This window comes from Arachis hypogaea, chromosome 13 (assembly GCF_003086295.3).
Source record: "Arachis hypogaea cultivar Tifrunner chromosome 13, arahy.Tifrunner.gnm2.J5K5, whole genome shotgun sequence".
NCBI lineage: Eukaryota > Viridiplantae > Streptophyta > Magnoliopsida > Fabales > Fabaceae > Arachis > Arachis hypogaea.
Genome location: NC_092048.1, coordinates 107,170,380 through 107,180,738, shown reverse-complemented (window position 1 = coordinate 107,180,738; position 10,359 = coordinate 107,170,380). Strand labels below are relative to the sequence as shown.

The window sequence follows — 10,359 nt, the reverse complement described above, 5'->3', positions numbered from 1 at the left end:
ATTTTTCTATCTTCCTCTTCTTTCATCACATCTAACTGGAAGCTCTTTGATCCAAGTGGTACAAAAAGCTTTCTTCTTTTCTTTCTTTCTTCTCTTCTTGTTTATGACCGAGAATAAGGATAAAGAACCCCTCTTGACTCCTGATCCTGAACCTGAAAAAACTCTAAGGAGGCGTTTATAACAAGCTAAAGCACAACTCTCCGGAAGAAATCTCTCAGAAAACTTTGAACAAGAAAGGGAAGACATGGCCAAACCTCAAGAGGAGCCAAGAAAGGTTCTTGGTGACTTCACCATGCCTACCTCTGACTTTATGGCAGAAGTATCTCTGTACCTGCCATTGGAGCAAACAATTTTGAACTTAAGCCTCAATTAGTCTCTCTTCTGCAGTAGAATTGCAAGTTCTATGGACTTCCAATGGAAGATCCTCATCAGTTTTTAGCTGAATTCTTACAGATCTGTGATACTATAAAGACTAATGGAGTTAATCCAGAAGTCTACAAGCTTATGCTCTTTCCCTTTGCTGAAAGAGACAGAGCTAAGCTATGGTTGGATTTCCAACCTAGAGAGAGTCTTGACTCTTGGAAAAAGCTGGTTAATGCTTTTCTAGCTAAATTCCTTCCCCCTCAAATGATGAGAAAAATTAGAGTGGAAGTTCAAACCTTCAGACAAAGAGAAGGTGAATCCCTCTATGAAGCTTGGGAAAGATACAAGCAATTGATCAGGAGATGTCCTCCTAACATGTTCTCAGAGTGGTCTATCATAGGCGTGTTCTATGATGGTCTATCTGAGATGTCCAAAATTTCATTGGACAGCTCTGCAGGTGGATCACTCCACATAAAGAAAACACTTGTAGAAGCAACAGAACTCATTGAAATGGTTGCAAATAACCAATTCATGTACACTCTGAAAGGAATCATATAAACCATGGAACCTCTCAGAAGAACGGAGTTCATGAAGTTGATACTCTGAATACCATATTGGCTCAGAATAGGATCTTGACCCAACAGGTCAACATGATCTTCCATCTTCTGACTGGAATGCAAACTGCAGCTGGCAGTACTCAGGAAGCTTCTTATGAAACAGGAGCTTATGATCCTGAACAACCTACCTTGGAGCAGGTAAATTACATGGGGGAACCCTATGGAAACACCTACAACCATTCATGGAGGAACCATCCTAACCTCTCATGGAAGGTGATGCACCACTATTTCGTGGTACATTTTATGCTGAATTGAGTGAATTTTATCCATTATTCTCACACTTATTCATAGAATTCGCATGTTTTACATTTTTCTTCCTAATTTTGTGCTATGATTGAAAACATAATTTTTTGGCCTTAAATTTGCTAATTTTTAATCCTCTCTTATTACCATTCGATGCCGTGATATGTGTGTTAAGTGTTTTCAGGGTTTATAGGTCATGAATGGCTTAGAGGATGGAAAGGAAGCATGCAAAAGTGGAAGGAACACAAGAAATTAAGGATTTCAGATTCTGGTAGCGACGCGCACGCATGGATGACGCGTACGCGTGACTTGCGCAGCAAACATACGACGCGCACGCATGGCTGACGCCTACGCGTGGCCAGTAAAAATACCATCGACGTATATGCGTGGGCGACGCGTACGCGTGACAGAGCGTCACGTGCTGCAATTTACAAAAAATGATGGGGCGATTTTTGGGCTGCTTTGGACCCAGTTTCAGGCCTGAAAATGCTGAATAGAGGCTGCAGAGTGGAGCTGGAAGGGGAAATCAATCATTCACATAATTTTAGGTTTTAGATGTAGTTTTCTAAAGAGAGAGGCTCTCTCCTCTCTCTAGGTTTTAGGGTTTTTTGTCTTATTCCTTCTCAATTTCAGAATTCTACCTTACTTTAGTTTAGTTTTCTTATACTTTTATTTGTCCTAGTACTTTACTTATTTACTTCTCTCATTGATTCCTTTATTTTGCTAATTTAGTTTATGAGTTCATGTGTTACTCTCAATTTTCATTAATGCAATTTATATTTCACATTTCTTATTATTCAATTGCTTTGTTATTGTTATTTCTTTGCTTTGGCTAATTTTAGATTTTGCTATGTCTTGTTAATTTTTTATGTTTTTATTTTATGCCTTCCAAGTGTTTGATAAAATGCTTGGTTGGATTTTAAATTAGATTTTTATGTTCTTAACTTGGATTGATCAATTAGAGACTCTTGAGTTATGAAAATTCTTTTGTTAATTGGTGATTGAAAATTGCTAGTTGGCTTAGGCTTTACTAAATCTAATCTTTGATTAGGACTTGTGAACTTAAGTTGATTTTGCTCACTTGACTTTCCTTCATTGTTAGAGGTTAACTAAGTGAAAGTAAAAGGCAATTACCATCACAATCAGGAAGGAATTGTAAAATCATGCAAATTGTATGAATAAGTGTGCAAAGACTTGATAAAAACTACTCAAATTAGAGCAAGATAAACCATAAAATAGTGGTTTATCAATCTCCCCACACTTAAACATTAGCATGTCCTCATGCTAAGCTCAAGGAGATAGAAAGAATGAATGGGGGAAAGTAAGACTCATGAGATGCAACCTATATATAAATACAACTATATATTAAGATGTTTCTTCCTACTTGGTTAAAAGTAAACAAGTTCTCCAAGACAAAAATAAATCCGATTCCACTAATTCAAATCACACAATAAAAGATAAGTAAGCTTGTAAGAAGATAGCTCATGAAATCAGGGAACATAGAATCAAGCATTGAACCCTCGCTGGTAGTGTATATGCACTCTAATCGCTCAAGTGTCTAGGGTTGATCTATTCTACTATTCTCTAGTCATGCTTTCTAAACTTTGTTCTTCATCTAACCAATCAACAAATATTTAGTGTACGAATGCAAACATCATGAGGGCTTTTTAAGGTTGTAATGGGGCTAAGGTAAGGGTGAGGATATATGTATGGCCAAGTGAGCTGTAAATTGAATCTTTGACTAACCTAAGCTTTCACCTAAAACACACACACACACACACACACACACACACACACACACTCTATGTACTTCTAAAATCATGCCTAGCTACCCAAAATTCTCACTTTTGCAACACATACTCAAGTATCAAATTTTTCTTTAATTTCACCACATATGCATTGATCTTTTATTAAACTTAACATTGGGGTAATTATGTCCCCTATTTATTTATTTATGCTGTAATATTCTTTTTTATGAACATGAAAGTAAAACATAACATTTCAATGCATATGGTTTTCTGGTTTCACATGAGTAGGCACCCAAATTCCCAATATTTAAATAAAGTAGAAACAAAACACATTCCCATTAACCCAGGTTTCCCACAATTCCCCACATTTAGTTAACACACAATCTCTATCTTAAGCTAACTAAAGATTCAAATCAGCTAATTAATTATTTTTCTGCTTAAGGCTAGTGATGTGGTAATATAAGGAACAAATGGGGATTAAAAGGCTCAAAGTGGCAAACAAAGATAATTGAAATGGTAGGTTATTTGGGATAAGTGAGCTAATAACAAATGATGGCCTCAATCATATGTATGCATGCAAATACACTAAACAATGGACATATAGAATGGAACAAACTATAGATTGTAATCATAGTGAAGAAAACACACAAGAATAAAATATTATGGTTAAATAATGTAACCATATAATTAAGCTCAAATCTCACAGGTTGTGTGTTCTTAGTTATAATTCATGTTCCAAATTACAATCTTCAAACAAGTTTAACACAATTTTTCAATTTAAATAAGTGAAATGCTATAAAAAGGTTCTTGAAAAAAAACTTATCACTCCAACCAAGTAGTGGTAGAAGAATATGCACAAAATCAAACAAACATGAAATCAAACATGCAAATGCAACAACTAATTTAACAAGAAAAATTAAACATTGGTGTTGAAATAGGAAATAACTAACCCACGGAAGTCGGTATTGACCTCCCACACTTAAAGATTGTACCGTCCTCGGTGCATGCTAAGATGTGCAAGTGGACGGGTGGCTCCAACTGACGCTTTTCTCTCCAAAGAATGTGTGTAGGAACTTGTTTGTCGCCCCATGTAAACGTCTTCCGGTTCCCTTCCTGGTGGCCATCCTAAAAGAAGAGGAAAAGAAGAAAAGTAACCCAGAAACAAAGATAGAAAACAAATAAAATATGGGTGGGTTAATGCCAAATAATGAGGGTCTCAATTACTTGGTAGCTACAACATGCAAGTGAGAAAACAGTAGAAGCACATGGCATATCAATAGTGCAAAAATTGCAACAATGGAGAAGAGATAGTGGGTAATAAGACACGATAGAAATTCATGTCAAATGCAAAAGGAATACAGGTATCATAAAAGATTGGCATTGACAGATAAAGAATATCACCCAACAGTGTAAAACAAGTCACTAAGCACCAAAGTAATGCAAGAAAAGATACAACAGTTGAATAAGAACATTTAACACCAACGGAGAAAATAATAGATGTAGAAAAGAAAATAAAAACATGAACAAAATTAAAATGCAAGGAAGAAAAATATGCAAATGCAGTAAGTAGAAGAAAGGGAAAGAGAAAATGGATGATAATGTAAAGGAATGAAGAAGAAGAAAGTAAGAAAGGAGGAAGAAAGAAGGAGAAGGGAGAGAAGAAAAAAGTAAGAATTGAAAAACAGGGCCTGACGTGCGCGAAGGTCACGCGTGCACGTGAAAACGGACACGGCCATGTGACATGTAAGTGTCTGGCACGCGTACGCGTGGGTGGTCTGAAAGCGAAAGGACGCGCACGCATCAGGGACGCGTATGCGTGGGTGATTTTGTGCCTCTAGCACAGTGCCAGCCCCAGACCATCACAACTCTCTATTCAGTATGCTATTTACGCCGATTTGGGTGTCCACGCGTACGCGTCGTTGACGCTTACGCGTGGATTGGCAAAAACGCAGGGGACACGTATGTGTAAGGCACGCGTGCGTGGGGTGGCTTGTGCTCCACGCACCCCTCCTGCGCATCTCCAACGCAACTCTCTGGGCACCGAATTTGATGGTCCCAGAACGTTTGGACCATTAAATGGTCTCATAACAAAACATGTTTTTTAAATTTTTTTAATAACTATTAAATAGTCTTTTTATAATTTTAATTACAAATTAACCCCATATATGTTATTTAATTATAAAAACTATTTTTTATTTTATAAATTATTATTTTATCATTCATCTATTATGTTTATTAACAATAAAAAATAAAAACAATAACGAATTAGATCTTCCATTGATCGTAATAAACTATTTGGCAATCCCAATCGATTAAAAGTTTATCTTTGATCCATGACATTCGTCCATGGCTGTGAAATCAATCGATTGGATTAACAAAAAAATTGATTGAATTTCAGGTTTCCCATAACGCAATCAATTGAACTTCAGGTTATGACAAAACAATCGATTGAAAATCGCAAGGCAGTATGGTTTTCGCAAAAATCAATCAATTGGTCATATTACCCAATCGATTGAATGATGACTAGAATGTGCATTTTTAATAATTCAATTGATTGTTTATAGTACTCAATCGATTGAAGGCTTCAAAGTAACTTGAGGTCTCACAATTCAATCGATTGGTTTTGTTACCCAATCGATTGAAGTTATCAAAGCAATATGCCCAATTCAATCGATTGATTCTCTTTGAAAGATATGGGATACTCAGTTGAAACCTTCTATGATGTAGATTGCATTCATAGGATTCTTGATCACTTTATGTCTATATACCTCCTTGTAACAACTTCCCCATTAATACTTGAAGAGGGAACATTGATAGCTGCAGATGATCCATTGACGTCGATGACAATGGTGGCAAGCTTGTTAGATTGATATCTTGCTGAGGTGGCTTCAGATGCTAATTTGAGCTTGTCTAAGTTCCAGGCACTTGCTGTTGCAATTCCAGACTATTCTAGGCCGCTTGATGATGGTATATATCATGCAGTAGATATTTACCTTAAGGTTAGATCACACTGGATAGTCTAGCTTGCTCAATAAATTTATTTCAATACACCAATGTTACATGTTTTTGCAACTGAAATTGTGGAAGACAATAATAAAATGTTGTTTGGAACTTGTTACCTTTGCCAAACCTATATTCTGAAAGAATATATAATAAACTTAATGGTAAAATAATAATAAAAAGTCTTTAATGTTCGTGTGTTTGGAATTTCGTAATTCTAATGTAAAACATCAATATAGTGCAGGCACATCCGTGGCTGATAGATACTGAAAGAGAGCAACTTTGTAGACTGATGAACTGCCAAAAACTCTCAATTGAAGCAAGCACTCATGTAGTGCAAAATGAAAGATTACCTCTTCGTGTAATTGTTCAAGTCCTGTTCTTCGAACAGCTTCGGCTTCGCACGTCAATATCCGGCTAGTTCTTTGTTTCTAAAAATCTTGCAAACTCACAAGAACAAAGTGGAAATCTCGGCCTCCATAGGAGTGATGGTAATCATGAACTGGACTCTGCAGGGGGAACAGACAACGTGAGAGAATGTCTTTTGCAGATCGAGAAAGAATGCTCAGAAATTTGAAATGAGCTGCAGAAGTTGACAAAGACAAAGAGAAGTTGGAACATTTTCTCTAGAAGGTTTGGCTTTAGGAGAAAAACAGATTCTAGCAGTTCAAAAGAATCAAATAGCACTAATGCAAAGACACATTCGTCCACTATAAATGGAAAACCAAATCGGGAAAGTAGTTGATCGTGATCATTGATGTCCAAGTAGGTGGAGATAAATTGTGTCTTTTCTGTAACAAGTTCTACTTTTCTATTTGAATGAGTTTATAACTGCAATCAAATTGACAGTAGAATAACAGGTTTAGATGATGATATTTCAGTCAATGTCTTAGATAAGTTCATTCTTAGGATATGAAACTCTAGAGTAAACAATAGTCACCTCTTAGACAAAGTAAAATGACCGTTCAATCAAAGAAAGACAAGGATTCTCTTCCATTGAGATTTGAGACTTATGGCATTTTTCAATGGTTAATTGATACTTAGAATTTAAGATGCTCTTCAGAATTGAGAAGTCATGCTTAGATCTAATCATCATGATGCTTAACTTTTCTTATATTAGTTTGTCATGTTCGTCTTTATTATGTGACGTGCTTTGCTGCCTTAAGATAATTGAACCAAGATATTGTTGTAGCATATAACAATGTTTAGGTGATTATGTTATTATCGTATAAACAGATTTATTTAGTGAGTATAATCAAACATTAATAGAAATGGATAACAGGGAGTTCTTTATGGGAGAAACTTCACACCCTATCTGTGATAACATTTATCGAATATGTAAAAAAATAACTCTTGTTTTAATATCGATTATGTTGAAGAACTCTACCATAATGACAATTCGTTTTGAACATTGTAAAAATACCATTTCGTTCAACAAAAATGGTACACACACACACACTCTAAAAGTCAACTACATAAATAATTCATTAATTTAGATGTTCTTTACGTATCCACATGACCGAATTCTATATAAATAATTCATTAATTTAGATATTCTTTTAATGAAGAACGTAAAGAGTATGAATATCTAGATTTGAATAGAATTTAGAGGGCAATGATAGTTCCACAAATAGTGCATATTCATATAAACCTGGAACATGTCAAATGTGTTATCTATAACAAAGTAATAGATTGTTCCAACAACAAATTAAACCCAATATCATCCGGGTATGTACATTATTCTAATCAAAGGGGTTTTTTGCGAGTCAAGAGTTACATTCGATGCATTTATCCATTTCTCAGCACATACTATATTACGCCATTAATAGCACCTGAAACAAACAACAAAATAACATCAATCTCCAGAATCAGCATGCGCAGAAATTGTGCAATTCCTTCAATAAATAACCTTTACTAGTGATGAGTTAATAAACCATTTGCGCATAATCAAACGTGAAGACCGAAGACTCAAGGGGGAACAAATGTAAATTCGGAAATTTAGATTAAGACTCGGCTCAAACACATCAAGAACAAAATTATAAATCCACGATGTTTGGGAAAGGTAAATTCAAACACAGAAACAGATTACATAACAAGCCAATTGTTAATTAAACCCAAAATCACGGGGAACCCAAAAATCAAGAAGAATATAGAAGGGGAAAGAAGAGACCTTTGAAGAGGAATTTTAGTTGTAGTAGAGCTCGAGGCCCATGCCGTCGTGGATCTCGTAATCTTTGAGGGTGATATGATCCTTGTAGATGGTTTTGTTAATCCAATCGACTGATTCTCTCTGAAACACGATGTCACAACGCTTAAGGGATGTAACGGATTAAAAATAAACTTTTAATCGATTGAGATTGCCAAAAAGTTTATTACGATTAATGGAAGATCTAATTCGTTATTGTTTTTGTTTTTCATTGTTAATAAATATAATAGATGAATGATAAAATAATAATTTATGAAATAAAAAATAATTTTTATAATTAAATAAAATATATGGGTTAATTTGTAATTAAATTTAGAAAAGGACTATTTAGCAGTTATTAAAAAACTTAAAAAATAGGTTTTATTATGAGACCATTTAATGGTCCAAACGTTCTGGGACCATCAAATCCGGTGCCAACTCTCTGCCCCTTTCATTAATATTGCGAACCTGCATGTGACGCGTTCGCGTCATCGACGCTTACGCATCGTTCGCAGTTTTTTTATGCATAATGCAGGTGATGATGCAGAAATTATGAATGAACACTGATAAAAATAAAATAAAATAAAACTAAGAATAAAAATGAAAGATCATACCATGGTGGGTTTGTCTCCCACCTAGCACTTTTAGTTAAAGTCCTTAAGTTGGATATTTGGTGAGCTCCTTGTCATGGTGGTTTGTGCTTGAACTCATCTTGAAATTTCCACCAATACTTGGACTTCCAATAAGCTCTATCAATACCAAGTAAATTTCCCAAGCTTTGATGAAATTCTCCACAAGCTTTGAGCTCCCAAAGTTGATCCTCTTGTATGCCCGGATCCCAAATCTTGTTTCTACACCCGTCTGTAAGTTGATCATCATGATTCCATCCGAGTGGTTTAGCCTTAGAATTCTCGTGTAAGCACCCATACATCCTCCTGGACCCAATCATTTGAGAATTATACCAACCCTTGCAATTAGGCCTTGAGCTTCCAACTAAAACGAACCTAGGATGGTGTTGCCAACCACTAAAAATCTCCCTTTTACTCTTAAAACCATAGATAGCTCTAAGTTGTCCATCCGTTTCAAGCATACCATACTCAAGTGGGAAGGTAGAGTTTAAGGATAAGAACTTTACCCACTTGAATGTTGTATTGGATGGTAATGGCTTGGGGGGAGTATCTCCAATGGCGGCCTTGCCAATGTATGCTTCACTCTCTTGGGATCCTCTTTGATGATCTCCACCTCTTGACACGCTTCTGCAGCATTAACCTCTTCCCCTTCAACCATGATATGCCTTGGAGGTTGTACATCCTCTTCAACATCAAATTCAAACGTCTTGGAAGGAGGCTTTATGACTTGAGTTTCCCATGGAGGTTCCACATCTATTAAGTCCTCAACCACTTCCTCTTCCTCGATAAGTTTGGTTTTCTCCACTTGCTCTAGTACAAAATCTAACTCCTCCTTAATGACTTCTACCTCTTGACAACTTTCTTCAAGGGTCTCTCCTACCTCCACTTTTTGGGCCTCCTTTTGCTTCTCTTGAAGTAGGTAAGGTATGTGTGAAGCCGATCCATTACGTCCCTAAGACGATCCTTTCTCTCTTGTTCCATGTCAATGGCGTGATTGGGATCATGTTGTTCTTGGATTGATGGATATGGGTGAAAAGTAAGTGCACCAGAGCTTAAGAGTTGAGTATTGGGGTAAAGGATTGATCCACATGGGATATAAAAGCTTGGAGAGCAGAGGTTAGACTAGTGAAAGCAGAGGTTAGTGTGGTTTGAAGCTCTAATTGCCCTTGGCAAATAACATTAAGGGTGTTGTCATCCAGTGGAGGTTGGGGTGGATAGGAGGGTTCATTATTTTGGAGAAAGGGTTCATAATGGGAAGGTGGTTCTTCTTGATAAGGGTATGGAGATGGTGTATACTGAGGTGGTGGTTTTGGGTATGGTTCATATGGTTCGTATGGTGGTTGGTGTGGTGGATAAGGATTAGGGTCATATGGAGGTGAATGGTGGAAAGGTGGTTCAAAAGTTCTGTTGAGGAGGAGGTTCATAGGCATGTGGTGGTGGTTGTTGACAAGTACAATAAGGACTACCACATCCATTAGATTGATATGCATTAGGATTGGAGTTATACCTATATGAGATTGGAGGAGGTTATTGCCGAAAGGTTTGATAAAATCCTTGTAGTTCCTCCCACCTTT

At 36.4% G+C, this 10,359-nt stretch overlaps 1 non-coding gene across 1 annotated transcript; it reads right to left on the bottom strand.

The window, feature by feature from the left end:
* Positions 1-636: 636 nt before the first annotated feature.
* LOC112739173 (small nucleolar RNA R71) lies at positions 637-745 on the bottom strand. Its single transcript, XR_003170111.1, has one exon. It is a non-coding gene; the product is annotated as a small nucleolar RNA R71 (small nucleolar RNA).
* Between the last annotated feature and the right edge of the window lie 9,614 nt (positions 746-10,359).